Source organism: Equus caballus, chromosome 5 (genome assembly GCF_041296265.1).
Source record: "Equus caballus isolate H_3958 breed thoroughbred chromosome 5, TB-T2T, whole genome shotgun sequence".
Lineage (NCBI taxonomy): Eukaryota > Metazoa > Chordata > Mammalia > Perissodactyla > Equidae > Equus > Equus caballus.
Genome location: NC_091688.1, coordinates 46,216,871 through 46,234,545, shown reverse-complemented (window position 1 = coordinate 46,234,545; position 17,675 = coordinate 46,216,871). Strand labels below are relative to the sequence as shown.

Sequence of the window (17,675 nt, the reverse complement as noted above, 5' to 3'; positions counted from 1 at the left end):
GGACTCATGGTGTTTCAATTATTGGTTATTGAGAAGTATTTCAAATTTCCTTGACTTTTAAATGGTTTTTCCTTTATTTGCTATTTTTCTTTTTCCATTTCCCTCTTCTTATGGTTTGGAATTTTTATATACTATTTCTATTCTTTGGTGATTCTCCTAAAAGTATATCTTGCACGTTTTGTATAAGAAATTGTAAAGATAATCCCCAGAATGAAATCACTAGAGGAGAATCCTTTCACCAATTTCATGCTCTAGGCGGTGGCAACAGAATATTACCAAAAGTTCATAGCCATGGAATCCTAATGTACAGAACGTTTTCTGAAAAAGTTCTAGTCTATCACCCTTCCCCTCAAACTACTCAACTTATGGCATACCTATCTATGAAGATGCTGACTATCTGCGTACTCTCAATCCTTTCAACATTGGACATATATGCAAAAGAAATGACCTCCTTTGTGACTACATAACCCAGAATTTCTAAGAACTTTACTATTGGTAATACAGTTCTGTCCCTCAATATTCTGAAGCATTAATGATGAATAATGGTGGTGATATTTCCCTTGTAATAAACTCTGAGAGGAGGCAGATTGGAATAGTGGTAAGGAAATGTCACCAGAAGTCAAATGGACAGTTTGAAGCGCATTTTACAATGCAATACTATTTCAGCTAGAAGCTTCTAGCTGACTCAGCTAGTCCTCCTGCCTACACTTCCTCCAGCACACAGTCCAGACAATAAGTAACCCACACTCTGTGATCAAGGTTTGTGGAATTTAGACCAGTTTTTCTGAACTTTGAAAAGCTCTCAGCTCACAGAACTACTAGGTGTGGGTAGATGAGAATTGATGGACTCAGCAATATTTTGTCATGGAAAAAAGTTATTTGAATGAAAATCTTATACTTTTGGGGATCAGAAGAAGCACATACAGTGGTCTTAATCCTTGAAAATGTCTGCACAATGACTTTGTTTCTTAGGGTTTTATCTAGTCTATAGGTAAGGTTGACTTTCACTCATCGTCTAGCTTGTTCTTGCCACAACAACTTAGTTTCTCTTCTTCTAATAGCCTCTAGACTGATTCTTAGCAGGGAATGAAAACAAAACTTATTGGAAAGGCAAAGTAACATAAATTTGAGTAGATTCATCCATCTAAACAAGGCTGGGAACATTCCAACGTTTTACTTGGTTGATCTTACTATTATCTCAGTATTGTGCATGACAAAGCTAACAGAGGTCCAGTAACTTGCTCATAGTCAAAAAGTTAATAAATGGTGCAATGAGACACAAACTAGCTCCAAGTCTGATTTTGTGCAGCAGTGATATAATAATTATGAGATTTAACAGAAACAGAATTATGGCTAATTGACCCTGAGTATGCTTCCCAGTACACTGTAATTTAGGAATCTTTTCTCAGATAATTAGCAGCTTTATCATGTGGAAGGGGAGGGGGCCAGGATTTGGTCAAAACCAGGTCCTTTCTGGGGAAAATTAGTCCTTTTCAGTAGAGGTGTGGTGAGAGTCAAGAAATAAAGCATTTACATCTTCAAGGTGGCCTATTAGCACTTGGTAAGGGTAGTAGATGTTGTCTTATCTTCTGACTTTTCAGAGGGTAAGCACAGTCTTCTCGTGGTCAAAATAGACAAAGGGAGACATTTCTCTTTACAACTATAATTTAAGATATTAGGGTAGAACTCAATAAAGACCCTGTTCAAGACACAGTTAGAATTCCAGACTGGATCCTCTGGCCTGCCTTCTTCTTACTTGACTCCATGAAGACGTCATAATATAACTGTAATGCATGGTTTGTGTCAAAGTTTTCTCTTGGAAGGAAGGAAGATAGCTATGTTTATGCAGCATAAATAAGAGGATGACAAATACTAACCCAGGGAGGATTGAGGGGGTTCCCAAGTCACAACCATATCCTTTGCCATTCCACTACTCCCTTCTAGATCCAAGTCTTGGTTGTCTTGCCCTTAGAAACATTGCTGTCCCTACCATGGCCTGGTCTTCAGTCCTGTCTCTATAGTCTCAAAAATTATGGTCTATGACACCAAACAAAACAGACAAGATTAGAGTAATAGAGGGGAGTGCAAGGACTTCCTGGGATCATATCACTATTCTGCCTCCTTTGATTAGGAATATTGTGATCCTACCTCAAATAAATGGCAATTGGTTCAGTTCAGAAGATTCACAGGGGGAAAAGCCATTTCCCATATCAGATGTGTGGTACTCTCACTACTCTCACTTCCCCAAGCTAAGTGAGTTTAAAGGTGGTTTCTCTTTTATATACCTTAAAAGAAAAAACTTATTTTCTCTACTCATAACACTTCTGACATCAAATGTGTGGGGAGTTTTCCCCTGACATTAAGCAATTCTGGTACTAACTGCCCAGAGCTAGCACAGACCCCACAGATTAAGGGCTCTGTCCCACAAAACTGCCCCCACTTCAGATGCCAGTTGCAAGTCCAGTTGGTTGTCCCCTGTGTTTCTGAATAACCAGCTATTAGTCAGGAGTTCCCATAACCTCTTCCTCAGGTTTGTAAAAATTATACATAATATCAAGTTGAAAAGAATGAAAGAAAATGCATACTTTTATACACTGTCAAAAGCAGCAAATTGGCAAAGCCTTTAAAAAAATTATATTTAGCAACATACAAGCAAATTTGAATTTTGCCCATTAGGTTAATATATTACATTGAACCATATGAAATTGTCAATATTCAACAAATGTTGACCTGAAAAATTAACTTGAGATAGATCAAAAGAAATTATCTGCACTGAAACACAAAAAGAAAGAAAAAGTGAAATGTTTTCAAAATTTCAAGAGCATGTGGGTCAGAAGAGAACTGAGCCAGACTAAAGTTTATTTTTCACCTTGGTAACTCGTTTGCTAGAGGATCTGTTTATCGACTGGTTGAGTAAGGCAAGAATTTCCGCCTATATAGGCCATGAAGGGTGGTTGGCATAATTTCAATTGCTCTTTCAATTTCTGTACCTCCTAAAAGAACATTCCTCCTTTCCTGACTCGCAATCGTATACTTCCCTGTCATCTGAGGAAGTATTTTATTGTGTCTGATGTCTCTGGAGACCATTTTCCACCTAAAAATTGAGAATGTGGTCCTAAGCTGTAATTTATGGATCTCCTTTTGAAGCAGGAAATGAGATGACCCTTCAAATAGGAAACAATGGTAATGACCGTTTCCAGATTCAACGTTAGACAATGCATAGACCTGTTGTATGGGCTTTGTGATGGCCAGGAGTGCCAGAAATTAGGTTTCTGGGCTCCTTCCAGTCTAGGATATCCTCACAGCTAGAAAGGATCGCAGGGTTATTGCCCAGTAGGGTCGCAACCACCAAAAACATCTCTAGGATAAAGACTGGTGGAGAATTTCTCTATCACTTTCTTAAAATCCTAAGTAAACCCTGTACTTTTGTGCTGTAGAGGACTGCGACAGCAGAGCCACCTTCCTGTGCTGACCCAGCTTCTGTTTGTTTAAATCTCTACTCCTGTCACTTGAAGGCACTTGATGGAACCTGGAGCCCTTTGTTCCTTAGTTCCATGTGACCTGTCCTCTGGTGGGTAGTTGAAAATGTCAAGGACACTGGAAAATGCCAAACAGTATGCTCTCCGTTGGGGTAAAACTAGGCTATGCCATCTTGTTCAAATAGGTAAAGCTGAGGCTGATAGACATTTTTGGCATTGATGGTTCTGTGGTAGTATTCTTGATTCCCACTTGTCAAAAGTTAGCTCAATTTCTGGCCAATATTCATATATACGTCTGTCTACTAGACTCTTCTAACTACACAATAAAATAATAAATGTTGAATTTTAAGTAACGTGACTGTTATCTTTTCCAAAGGAAAGTCTGAGCATGTATAGGATTGCCATTTAGGGGTCAAAAGGAAAAAGTGTTAGATTTTGAGACTGCAGCCTTTGATTTCATGGCCCAGAATAGACTGGTAGCTGGACCTAGTTAGGAAAAAAAGGGGAAAGAAAATTCTGTAGTAGTTTTCTGTAATAAAATTTGTATTTGTAGTGGCCTGACAGTTTTTACAGTGGTGGGACTGTGATTTATACTCCATCTTGTGGTGTCAGCAACTTAGCTTAAGTCAGAGCCATAGCATTAAAATATGACTTTATTTTTTGAGGCATTTAGTATATTTTAAAAGTTGATGATGATAATAGTGGCTAGGTTAGTTATGTTAATATTCCTTCTGAAAACAAACCAAGGGTGCATAAGAAAAAAAAAGGGTGGATAAGAAAACATATTCTTAAATGCATTAAGGTGATGGTTAGACAATGAAGAATTACTAAGTCTAAAGTAAAGGAAAAACTGGAACCCAGAGACATAAGCAAGCGCAGAAACTACATTTTTGCTAAGAGCATTTCCTGATCCTGCAAATTAGGTATGACAGCCTCCTGTGGCGAATGGGGAAGAAATAAAAGACCAGGCTCTGCACAGTTTGGGAAATCTACCAGAAGAGCATTCCTACACAAAGCCAGGACCCCAAACGGCTATAATCTTAGGATGAAGGTGAACTAGAATGAAACATCCCCTGTGTAATACAGTTAAGTTTTTACTTGGTTTAAGGCAATTATAGACTGAGAGTGCTCCCAGCCGCCTGGCAGGAAAGCCTTCGTTGTAGGTCTCAGATTATTCCTAAACTGATTTTTTCAAATACAACGTGTAGCATATACTCAAAGATAATGAACACAAAAGAACTAGACTCCATGAATGAGAACCATCAGACACAGCAGGCAACAGAAACTGACCCTAAAAATATTAGAGATGTCAGAGTTATCAGAAACATTGTAAAACAATCATGTCTACGTTGTTCATGAAACAAATGAAAATTTTGAAAACACTTAACTTCAAAAAATATACACACCCTCATGTCATTGCAGCATTATTTACAATAGCCAAGCTATGGAAACAACCTTGTATACACACACACACACACACACACACACACACACACAGAGGAATATTATTCAGCCATAAAAAAGAATGAAATCTTGACATTTGCGGCAACATGGATAGACCTTGAGGGCATCATGCTAAGTAAAACAAGTCAGACATAGAAAGACAAATACCATATGATCTCACTTATATGTGGAATCTAAAACAACCCGAAAAACAAGCTTGTAGTTATAGAGAACAGATTGGTGGTTGCCAGAGGTTAGGGGGGTGTTGCAAAATGGGTGAAAGGAGTCAAAAGGTACAAACTTCCAGTTGTGAAATAAATAAGTAATGGGGATGTAATGCACAGCATGGCGACCATAGTTGAATACTGTATTGTGTATTTGGAAGTTGCTAAGACAGTAAATCTTAAAAGTTCTCATCAGGCGCTGGCCTGGTGGCGCAGCGGTTAAGTGCACACATTCTGCTTTGGCCGCCTGGGGTTTGTAGGTTCGGATCCCGGGTGCAGACATGGCACCACTTGGCAAGCCATGCTGTGATAGGCGTCCCCCATATAAAGTAGAGGACGATGGGCACGGATGTTAGCTCAGGGCCAGTCTTCCTCAGCAAAAACAGGAGAATTGGGAGCAGATGTTAGCTCAGGGCTAATCTTCCAAAAAAAAGAAAAAAAGTTCTCATCATAAGAGAAAAAACTTCTGTAACTATGTATGTTGACTGATGTTAGCTAGACCTATTGTGGTGATCATTTTGCAACATATACGAATATCAAATCATTATGTCGTACACCTGAAACTAATATAATGTTGTACGTCAATTATATCTCAATAAAAATTTTAAAAAAAATTTGGAAGAATGTTGCTCACTAGGGAGTTTTCTTAGCTTCAACTAAACATTCAGGATTGCAAGACCCTCATAGGCCACACATGGCACCAGTCTACTCAGAAAGATACAGAATAAGAACCAAAGCTGTTAGGAGGGCAGCCGCAGGCATTGTTCTGCTGTGGGAGTGGTCCTTGCAGTAGTCTATGTAGCAGTCTGCACTGTCACCCCAGAGATATTCTCTTGGTTCTCTGCCCCTCACTCTCCACTCCAGGACAGCTGAAGCGTGAGGTATGAGGGAACAAGACAGATTGCAGCCACCCTGGCTTAGAAACTACAAGTCTCTGAGGAGCCAATATCTCTTGCAAAAACTTTATAGCACAGTTTCCAATGTCCATGCAAGGTTTATGCAAGTTACAAGAGTCACTGCATTCAGGGAAGCTCAAAGTATGGCTTCTCGCCAGATACCTATTACTTTCCCAAGTCCAGCTGTAGCCTATCGATCAGGAATCATTTTTTATCATACGATGTTGCTTATTAATATAGTGATATTTCACCCTTAGAAGGTTTCAGGAAAATAGAGCTGGAAGGTTAATTAAAGGTCAAATTATCATGCAGAAGGGGAAAGCTTTGTTATCTCATTGCGGGTTTTTTTTTAAATATTTTGTCACAAACTGGGAACTATAAAAAGTGATAGAACAGATTTAGAGATGAGTCAAGCAAAAATTCTAAAATGATGAACCCATTCAAATGAGAATGAGCAAAGTCCATTTATTCAGAACTTGTTATAGCAAAGCAGCCAGGCGCTATCACTTGGATTTAGTAGAAACTGAAAGGCAGGCAGAAGAGTGGGAAAGCTTTATGGAAAAAAGGGAAGGTTTTAGGTGTGCAGTGATTGGAGGCTGTCGGCATGGGGAATTAGAGCTAACGAGAAGCAAGGTGTCCTACATAATTATATAGGTTAGGAGTGTGCATATTTTGCTTTCTCTAGTTGATCCTAAGTTGGAAGCAGGGACAAAAATTAGGGAAACTGTTACTTATTAACCAAGTCCTGGCCATTTTGGGTTGATCATTACAGAGGTTATTGTTTGGCTTCCTGTTTGCTTGAGATAATGGTTTAGACTTTCTACAACTCTGACTTACAGGCAGTAGGTTGACTTTCTAGGCTGGTTAGCATAGTTATTGGGTTGGTTTCCCAGGCTAGTTGCTGCAGATTGTAGATCAGAATTCTATTTTTATATGTGGTCTGGCCATTGTCCATTTGCTTATTCAGTCTCTCTTCTAGAACCCATTACGATCATGCCTTTATCTCCATCATCCCCTGTAACTACCCTTGTCAAGGTCACCAATGACTAATTTTGCTAAACCCAATGCTCAATTCTTACCCTCATTTAATCTATAAATAACATTGGACAGTTAATCCTTTCCTCTTCCTGGAAACATTTTCTTTACTTGGTGGAAAAAAATTATAAAATGAAATAAAAATAACTAAGAACTCAGTGGAAGAGTTAACAGGAGAGCAGTCACAGCTGAAGAAAGAATTAGTATAGGGGAAGATGAGGAAGAAGAGAAATTCAAAATGTAGAACAAGGAGAAAAAATGTAGTGTTAGACACACAAACAATTAAAAAACAGCAAATAGAATGAGAAGTTCTACCTTACTTTTAGAGACTCAGAAGTAGAAGAGAGAAGAAACAGGGTAAAGGCAATATTTGAAGAAGTAATGTTTGACAATTTTCCGGACAACATGAAAGACACAAATCAACAATTCAAGAGGGCCAAGCAATCCCATACAAGGTAAATAAATGAACATCAGTGCTAGAGACATCATAGAAAAACTGCAGAAAATCAAAAACAAAGACAAAAATTGCAAAAAGCATCCAGAGAAAAAAGAGAGTTTACATTCAAAAAGCATCGCACTCAAAGAAGTATAGCAGACTTCTATACTTCTAGATTTAATAAAAATAGCCTTTATTAATTAAGGAAAGGTAAAGATACTTTCATTAAAAAAAAAAACTGAAACAGTTCTTCACCAGCAGACCAACTCAAAAGGCATTTCTAAACAATGCTTCCCAGGCAGAGGGAAAATGATTCCACATGGAAAGCCAGACAAAGAAAGAAAAAAAGAGAAAGAGAGTAGTAAATACATGGATAAATCTAAATTAACATTGACAATATAAAAATATATAAATAGTCTTCTGGGGTTTAAAAACGGTTTGAACTATAATAAATGAAAACAGCATATACACAGAGTGAGACTAAATGGAACAAAAGTATTCCAAGTTTTTTATACTGTCCAGGATGAGGGTAAGAGTAATAATTACTACTATGCTTGATAAATTAAAGATTAAGATGTAATTTTAAAATTAACCACTAAAAGAATAGAAGCAAAGTGAAATACTATTAAAAATATGCAAGAAAAATTTGAAGCAAAGTATATAAAACAATAAAAAGTATAATGTTATAATAGTTTAAAAGATAACCAATCCAAAAAAACCAAGCAAAAATGAGAGAAATAGAAACATAGAACAAGCAGGACAAATAGAAAAAAATAAAGATGATAGATTAAAAATTAATTATATTGGCAATTAAGTGTAAGTAGACCAAATTATTCAGTAAAAAATAAATATTGCTAGACTAGATTTAAAAATTAACTACATGCTGTATTCAAGAGACATATCAAAACCATAAAGCGACGAAAAAGGTTGAAAACAAAAGGAGACAAAAGGAGCTTTATTGAAAACATTATCCAAAAGTCAGCTACATGAATAGACTTTACGGCAAAAAACATGACTTCAGAATATTTCTCTTGTGAAATATAACCATTCATTTCTAAATGCCTTTTTTGCTAAATGGTTATCATGGGTAGTGACATATAAATTAATCTCCATGAGCCATTTTATTAGACAAAGAGCTTTGATATTTTCTTCTTCACTCTCCAAATATAAAGGAATAATAAACTAATAAATGTTTAAAGATATCTTATCTTTCAAACTTGTGTATAAGTAATTATTGTCATGTTATAATTTAGGATGATTCCCACACCACAGCCTGCCCTGAGGTCAGCCAACTTCTTCCCTAGGTGAATCCTAGGTTATTAACTGCCTGGCGTCAGGGGAGACTGTAGGAAAGAACCCAGGATGACAGTGCCTTTGGCATGGGGATGGGTGAATGTTGGTGCCACACTCCCTGCCCGCTCTGCCCAGCTTTCTGCTGCTCTTTTGTCTCTGCCTCCCACAGTGTGTGGAGAGCTCATTTCTGTGGCTCCTCTGACGCGAGCTAAGCTTCCCTTATCACTGAGCAACAGAAGGAGATATTCGAACCAGAACAGTCTTCCACCACCCCACCAAACCTCAGACATTGTGTCCCACCCCCTGCCCTTAATTTTCTCTCTTCAGAACACCAAGACTGGTGATGACCATTTCCCTGTCCTTCTTGCATGAGAATGGCCTAAATTACTGTGTTTCCTGTGCTTGTACCAGAGAAGCAGAGGTCTTACACTCTCAGCCTTCTGGAGCTGGCAGATTTGGAGAGAGTAGAGAGAAGGTGGACATGCTCTCTGCTTTGGCATGTGGGCTGTCCACATATGCCCTTGCTGTAGTCTCATTTGTGAAGAGCGGCCATGCGGTCGGTCAGTTAGGGAGTTCAGCTGTTAAGTGAGCGGTGGACAATTACAGCTGATTGGCATTAGCACTTCCTAGCACTTCTCCCACACGTTTCTCTCTCATCCTGAACAGCTTTTATTCTGCAATTGCTATGCCCACCTAAGCCAGAAGTTCTAAATACCCCTCTAATTGTAAAGTTACTTGTCTCGTAGGCTGTTAGAAGAGGTAAATAACTAGTATTCAAAATGAACAGTTGACTTCTCGAATACTAGGTTCCTAGAGTTAACTTAATGTATGATTTTGACCATTTGTGATGTTGTAATGACCTGTGCAGTGACCTGAAGAGAGAAATTTCTTTATTGGCCAGATTCCTCATCTTTCTGAACCAATGTAATATACAGGAAGTTCAAGAAAATTTCATGGAATGGCAACCTAAGGGAGAGGGCGAGACTTTCTCTATGCTCCTCAAATCTCCTCCTAGGGGTACATTTACATGCATCTTGACATTAGAAAATCAGAAGAATATAGGCATGACAAGGGAGGGAAATCTTCTGACCTTTTTCCTAAACTAATTTCCAAAGAGAGAAACACACACCTAGGATTCACCAGGGAATTTCTATATAGAATATAAATAGATGGAAGAAGGTAGTGATGAAGTGGCAGAATATAAACTTATTCTTCATATTCTAGGACTCTGATTTGCTGGTAGGTAATGTCATGGTATCAGAGGTTATGCACATGAGTGTGGCAAGAATTAGTTCCAAATGTTACATGTCCCAGCAACACACCAGAACTTACTACCTGCCTTGGAAGCTGCACCCAGAGGAGTGGTTGTGCACCTCATGCCAAGCACCAATCCTTCATGGTAATAGGCCTGTCCCAGTCCCAAGGCTGCCAAGTCACTGTGTAGAAACATTCTTTAATAATTTTTGTTTCCAAAACATTGCCCCATTTTATCTTTTTCCTGTCTTTCCTCAAATGACTGCATCTTTGTCCTCAACCGTTGAATCATTGCATGGAGCAGACTTGCCTTTGCAATAAAGACTCAAGTAGAGGTAGCAAATGAAGTTACTGTGATGGAGAAAAAAGAAGAAAAACAGCTATATATATTGGCCTGCAATCAAACTTTGGTTGCTCAGGTGGGAGAAAAGATGCTTGAAACTGAAGCACCATATTCTTAGTTTAAGGTATTCTTCATAGCTCATAACACATCCAATACTTCGTGAAGTTGCTTCTCCCACAACCCAGAGCAGGCCCTAGGACTTCATCTAGTGGCTTCCTGACAGAAATGGAGCCACCTGTCCATACCTGGACTCAATGACCACACAGATCCCAGCTATACTAAGCAGCCTACTGTTTCTGGAGCTTGGTCTAGGATGGAAGAGAACTGCAGGTGGGATCCAGCTCCTTCTAAAGGATATAAATTCTCAGCTGAGGAATCCAAAATTGTCCCTGTATGGAGACCTCTGTGCTTCTAGGACATCTCTGAAGCTTGACTACTAAGAATTCTTATAAAATCAAGTTTCAGAATGTTTCCTCTAGGGAACTTCCTACAGAGGCCTTTTGGTGGCCTTTATCCCATGTGCTAGGGACCTGACTTGGTGAAATTGAAAAGTCCAAAGGCCAGGTGCACCAGCACAGTGACTTCTTTTTGTCCTTGCTTCCTAATTTCCAACCCCTGCCAGAGACTTGTGCTTCTCTGATATGTACATATGTTTCAAAGCCAACACAAGTCCAGAACACACTAGCTCCAGGGGTTGATCCACTGCAATTCTTTTCCCAGCACCTCCCATGGTTTCCAGGGCTCCAGTGACCAAGGGGGGGGGGGCGGATTGGGGGAGGATTGCCATTGTTTAGCTAGTGTGTTGGTTGATGTGCATTTAGGCTACAGGTGTGTCCAGATTTACACCAGAGTCAGAGTGCAGTGTGGCAAATGGATTGGAGTATACTAGACTTGGCGGTCGGGAGGCCAGTTTTTGATCTGCTTATTAATGGAGGTAAGAAGTGATGGATGGAAGAAGGTAGTGATGAAGTGGCAGTGGGTCTGTAAAGAGTCCAACAAATTTAAGCACTATTTATTAATTATACTGGATATAAATTTCTGTGCTGGGAGGCTGAGAGCATTTATCCAAAAGGAATAGCAAGATATGGTTTGGATGGACAGTGGCGAGGGTAAATGTACGAGCCGGGGGTAGGAACAGATTTGAGTGCTATTTTAGTGATCAACTGAAACACAGGACAGTGTTTTGGGGATGCTGTGTCTGGGTCTGATCTTAGAGTGTTGAGGTAGGAGAGTGGTGTATGATGCTGACAGGGAACTCACTGGTGCATTGAGTTTTAGCATTTGTAACTCTGAGATGTGTATGAGGCATTAACTTGTGAATTAAGAGTTGTGAATTGGAAGTTCAGGTTTATAGTTTAGAAGGAGATGTGGGAATCAATACAGATCTGGTTGATATAGGTGGTAATTGAAAGCCCGTTGGCCAGATGTGGCGTGTGTCTTGGGTGTTGGGTAGAGGGGCAGATAGAGCCAAAGCTCTTCAGAGTCAAAGTGATGGCCGTTTTCCCTGTAGAGCTCAAGTTTACGACTCAGCCTGGAACTAGCTTGACTTCTCAGCAGGAGAAGCATGACTGCATGTCACAGCTCCTGTCTTTCAAAAAGTCATAATGACTCCCAGAGCATGTGGGCCAGCTGTCCAGGTTCATCTCTTCAGTCTAATTTCTCCAGAGAAAATTGAGGAAAGAACTCTCTCCACTATTTGAACTTCACCAAAAGACCACAATGTTATTATTTCAATGATCAATATTTCTTTAAAATAGTCTACTCCTCATACAGCTAATAAATTGAAGCCTATTAATTAGGAAATTGGATTATTCCAAACTATTAAGCACTGATTGGAAATTTAATATTGATCTTTTCAGATCATATATCCATTCCAATGTTTTACACATCTTAAAAAGAAGACATATAAAATTATTATAATGACTACAAGACTGATCATTACTCTTTTACCAGAAAAGCTACAAAGGACTAACTCCATAGACCAAAATTTATTTCTTCCTTATCTCTATCTTGATTCTGTTCTTTTCTCCCCTCTTTCTTTTAATACTAATTCTGGTTCTGATTCTTACTTCCTCCTTGGATGAGAACTTTACTTACCTAATCTACCAGGTAGGTTACCTTCTCAGAACCACTAAAACAACAATGTGAGGCTGAAAATTGCAGATTTAGGAACAGAAACAAGGAACCTAAATGATTTTCTGGTGTTTTTCTATCGAAGTCTGTTATGCAGTTGGAAAGTCTTTTTCAGAGTTAAGAGTTTGACCAGGCAAATCAGATATTTTGATATTTATAGTTTTGTTAGTATAACTTTCCTGTAAAAACCTTTGGTTTGGATGTCTTTGGAATCTGTTTTGGAAGTGTTGCTAAGGCTTGCTGAGTACTCTAATGACTCCTCCTGCACACAGACAAAGGCAAGCATTGGTGGTTCAATGGTAGAATTCTCGCCTCCCACGCGGGAGACCCGGGTTCGATTCCCGGCCAATGCACGCTGGTTTGCTCGCGTCCATTCCTTTGGTGCTTTTTGTATTTCTACTGCGCAAAATATACTGCACAAGCAAAGTGCGGTCGTTTAGGGATTTTGGTTGCTGCGGCTGTAAACTGTGGGCAATGCCAACCAAAGTGGTGGGGCTGTAGCTGGAACCTAAGACTTTCAGAAACCAATGTCATAATCAGAGACCAGGCAGTGCTTGGACTCAGCAACCACTTCACGAGTCTGTCTTTGAAAGTGGCAGTGTTTCTGGTGGCTCCGTGATTTAGAATATTTGGACTTAAGACCACTGTTAACTTTCAGCCTTTCTCCTGGAAGATCTTAGGAACCCAAAGAGCCATCAGGTCACTGATTCGCAGGCTGGACCGTGGCTTGATCGCCGGGCCACGTATCACTATGGAGCGAGGATCAACAGATGAAGATCCTGGAAGGAGAACAGTCGCGGGGCCCGGCAGTCACCCCAGTGGCGGGGGAGGCGTGTGGGGAGGAACCCGTGTGGACAGGACGGGAGCTGCGGAGAGGGGGCCTCGCACAGAGGTGGCTGGAGGCCCCTGGCGTCTGTACACCAGACGCCGTGAACCGAGTTTATTAACATCGTCAGCCACCGCGCCTCCGCCTGTCCCCACAGTGGGCCCATCGATGTTCCGGGGATTCCGTGTACCAGGCAATGTGGGTCAAGAGGTGTGAGCCTGAAAATTACACTTTTCAAAAGAGGAAATGAGCGACAGAATCTAGGGACGGTTTATCCGGTTTTCTTTACATCGCATGACACATTAGGAAGCTTCTCAGAAAGATGCCAAGTTTAGAGTAACGGGTGTTAACGGGTTAGAGACAATGGGTCATTAATTTTCTTCCAAAATTTTTTCATCTAATAATAGCTTAAAATTTGTTTTTTAAACCTATATTCAAACTAGCTATATGTCTCCTTTTCATAATAAATTTATTCATGTTCAAAGGTTTCCTTATTCTGACATATTATGTCTTTCTACACTTTGTTTATAAACTGATAGTGATTTCTTTTTAAGTTCTTTGCTCGCAATACTGTGTTGAAATCATCAGGGTTGTTTTACTATTTTGTTTTAACTTATTTGGGAATCTCTGTATTTGTTGAATAAAAATTGTAATGTAATGCCTAATTTCTTGTTTTTTAAGATTTTTCTCTAAACAGGAATCAGGCTTTAGAGAGAACAATCTAGAAGACTTGATTTATAAAAAGGAAAACAATAGGTTACTTAAGGGATGAGGCACACTGAAAGGGCTCATCAGCTATCAGGGAGAATTGACCCCAGATGACCAACTTCAAGAAAATATCATAGTAAAATTATTGGACTTTACAGATAAAGAAAATATCCTCAGTTTCTCCAGGCAAAACTATCAAATAAGTTACAAAAGCAATAGAATTAGATGAGCATTAACATACAAAGCAAGGCAACAAGGGAGGAGCAGTTTCAAGAAATTTATATCAAGAAAGTGCCAATTGAAGATATATCCAGCCAAGCTCCTTTTCAAGGGTCAAGGTACAGGGGAATGGCTCCGCTATGACACTCTGATGACATTATACTTCTCCATGTAGGCCACATAGGCCAGGCTCAACTGTAGTCTGACCCAAGTCTTGGCCGAATGCCCTTCTGGAACACGGAAAGATAGACAATCTTGTGAGGCGCTATCAGAAGGCTATTTCTCACTGATGTCTTGTGGGAGGTTCCCTGTCTTAGAGCAGGCTGCCACTAGGCAGTTTGTCACCTGCCTCCCTGGTTCCGGGGAGACAGGGAAATTTCTACCTTCCCTCCACCCCCACCCCCAGGGTGCAACTACAAACTATAAAACTGCTTAGCTGCAATATGAAATTAGCTCCTTCACAACAGAGCAAGCCACCACTTGTATCTTCTTGTCTTCTGATCCCTCCAGTGTGGTGTCAGGCCGTGGGATTATGGATGTGTGGAGCTGACAATGTGCTACACCTGTTTATGCTGTGTGTGTAAGCAATAAACCACCTCAATTCATTTGAGATTGTCTCCTTATTGGTCAAGTCTACAGAAATGTGACAAGCGCACCTAGCAGCTGCCACTATACTATTGCCTAGGGACTGCTAGACTGCTTGACAGGTTTGGTGTCCAACGTGGGGCCAGTAAGGTCACAATACCCTCTTGGAGAAAATACAGAAGGGACTGTGTGGGCTACGTTAGGGAGTACGAGAAGGCTCTCCAAGGTCTTCTTGCCTAAGTGGTGGCTATGTGTGTGGGGGGGAGTAAGGGTCCTCCAACTGTCCCACAAGTTAATGAACATTTGGAGGCTGAGTAGTGACAAGGAAGGATCGAAAACAGCCACGTAAATGGTGTTTTAGTTGTTGCTAAAACTTTGTTGAAACTGAGTAGGTGGCCTCTTAAAACTGAAAGCAATTGAAGAGCTGTGCTTACTGTTGTGGGGCTGCTCCCTCCATGCCCCCCTGATCCCTCTCTTCCCCTCATCCTGGCCCAGGTAATGAGAGGCCTTCCCACTGTTCCAATTGACTTCACAGGCTGGTTCCACCTCTGCACACCCTGAGCTCCCAGTCAAGGAGATAAAATGGTCCCCTGGCTGCTGTTGTAACTCGTCAAGTGCAAGTGTTAAACTCCTTGGTCTGTGTTCCTGTAAAAGAGAGTGTGAATTCAACTGACAGAGTTTGCGTAAAACTTGCAGTAAAGAGAAAACAACGTCAGAGTTATGAGTGAGGCTTCTGAACCAATTCAATGTACAGTTGTGACAATGTGTAATTGAAATTAATGAGTTACATGCTTATACCATGAATTCTCTTAAAGTGGTAGAGGGGATTCTTCTGTTCAGAGTACTGTCACATGTAAAAAAGTGCTAATGGGACAAACTCCCCTGACGTTTGCTACCAGTGGATGGGTCAAAATTTAGCGTGAGTGCCTGTACCTTCTATGTCCCATCTTTCACTGTATAAGTAAGATCCTGTTGGGTGGCAAGTCAAAGATTTTCATCTCAACAGCTCTGACTGCAGTGTTATCAGACCTCTGCTAGCAGGAGTGACTGATAAACCACAGCAAATTCAGTAGCTTGCTTGCCAAATAAAGTTTCTTGGAACTATGTGGATAAATCCCTCTGCAAATGCTCAATCTCTCTGGCAGCTGAAAGGAAAAAATAAAAAACAAACAGCTTTTCCCAGAAAGTGAAGAACTCTATATTTCTAGTACAGAAGCCACTACTGCATGCTAGGCTTTTAACTCTTGCCAAAGTTTGGCCAGTTTGTTTTACAGTAAAAATTGTTGTTCCACTGTCTTCTGACCTCCATACTTTTTGATGAGAAAGCTACATGTTGGTTAAAATTTGAAAAATGCAGAAATAGCAGTAAAGTAACAATCTGCATGGCCACCAAACTCAACTCTTCAAAATAAACAGTATTTAAAATATGGTGAGTGTAACTTCAAAAATGGTAGATTAGAGCACTAACTGGTGGTGTTTGGCCAGAGGAGCAAAGAATTCTGAAATCTCATTCTGCCGATAACCTAGGTTCCTTGGTGGATGTGGAGCTTCCTGAGGGAGATATGTACACAAAGAAAAGTGTATATAATCATAATTTGTTATAGGTAGGGCTTGTACAACACTAGAGAGAATTCCAGTAAACTGGACCAGAGCATAAGGCTCAGGTTAGGGTCTTAGAGGCTTTTGCTTCTAAGCACAAAACAAATTTTCTTAAATGAATCTTATGATGCAAGTCCTAGGAAAGGAGAGGGCAAGAAGGCAGATGGAGTGGGGATGCAGGGTTGGAAGCTCCCCTTGACACCAGCCAGGTTGACAGTTTTGATGCTCAGGCAGAAAAGGGAAAGGAGTAGCCACACCCTTTTGCATGATATTCTAATAGATGGTGTCCTCAACCACTGGAAAAGGAAGCTCAACCATTAGGAAAAGAAGCTCAATGTCTGTCCTGGTTTGTGAAGAATATCCGTTGGATATTAAGGGTTAGGGATGAGGGAAAGCAGAGAATTTCCCTTCTCTACACGAGTATTTCCTCTTGATCTTCTGATGTCATTCCAAGTAATGATAAGAGAGACAGATGTTAGGTAAGTCCTTCAAAAGGCCGTTTTCTTCCCATTGTCACTCCTCCTGCGTATCATGCAGAGCCAGGAAATGGGCAACACAACTGGCCAGGGAATGCCATTTTAATATTAAAGCATAGTCTTTTAAAGTATGTGAGAACATGGCATAAATTCAATTAATTTCAGGGCTACAGTATCTAAGAGATCACCAACATACTTCCATTATATTTCCCTTTTTTGAATTATAAATAGTTGCACTATATGTTTACATATGTAAAATATTTATAAAATGGTATGTATTACTACACAGTTGAAGATAATTCATCAGATAATGTTATACAGTGGGCAAACACATGACAGCATAAACCAACTATATCAATGTGAATAATGTAAGATGTGATATTTTCTTATTAAATATTATTATTGTTATTATAATTTCTTATTATATTATTAACTTTTAATTATCATTAAATTTCCTTTAGAGAAATAAAAATACAGAAAAATTAATGATCTAATAAGGAATTTTCCCTCCACTAATGTCCACATCCAAATAGATAAAGTGACTGTCAAAATGAAAATTAAATGATGAAGACAACTCCTCTCTGGTTGTTAAAAATCTGCTCTGGTTCCAACTAGTCTGAGGTCTCCAGAAGCTATTACCTTTATTTCTGGTACTTATTTATTTTTGCCAATACTTCCAAAGACGGATTTGGGGAGCCTCCTGTGTACCGCGTTTCCGAAATTCCT

At 39.8% G+C, this 17,675-nt stretch overlaps 1 protein-coding gene and 1 non-coding gene across 2 annotated transcripts in view; one reads left to right on the top strand and one right to left on the bottom strand.

Moving 5' to 3' along the window:
• Positions 1–17,675, bottom strand: part of LOC111773647 (putative high affinity immunoglobulin gamma Fc receptor IB) — a 35,839-nt gene that overhangs the window by 16,643 nt on the left and 1,521 nt on the right. The window lies entirely within an intron of this gene.
• TRNAG-CCC (transfer RNA glycine (anticodon CCC)) lies at positions 12,819–12,889 on the top strand. The gene has a single exon. It is a non-coding gene; the product is annotated as a tRNA-Gly (tRNA).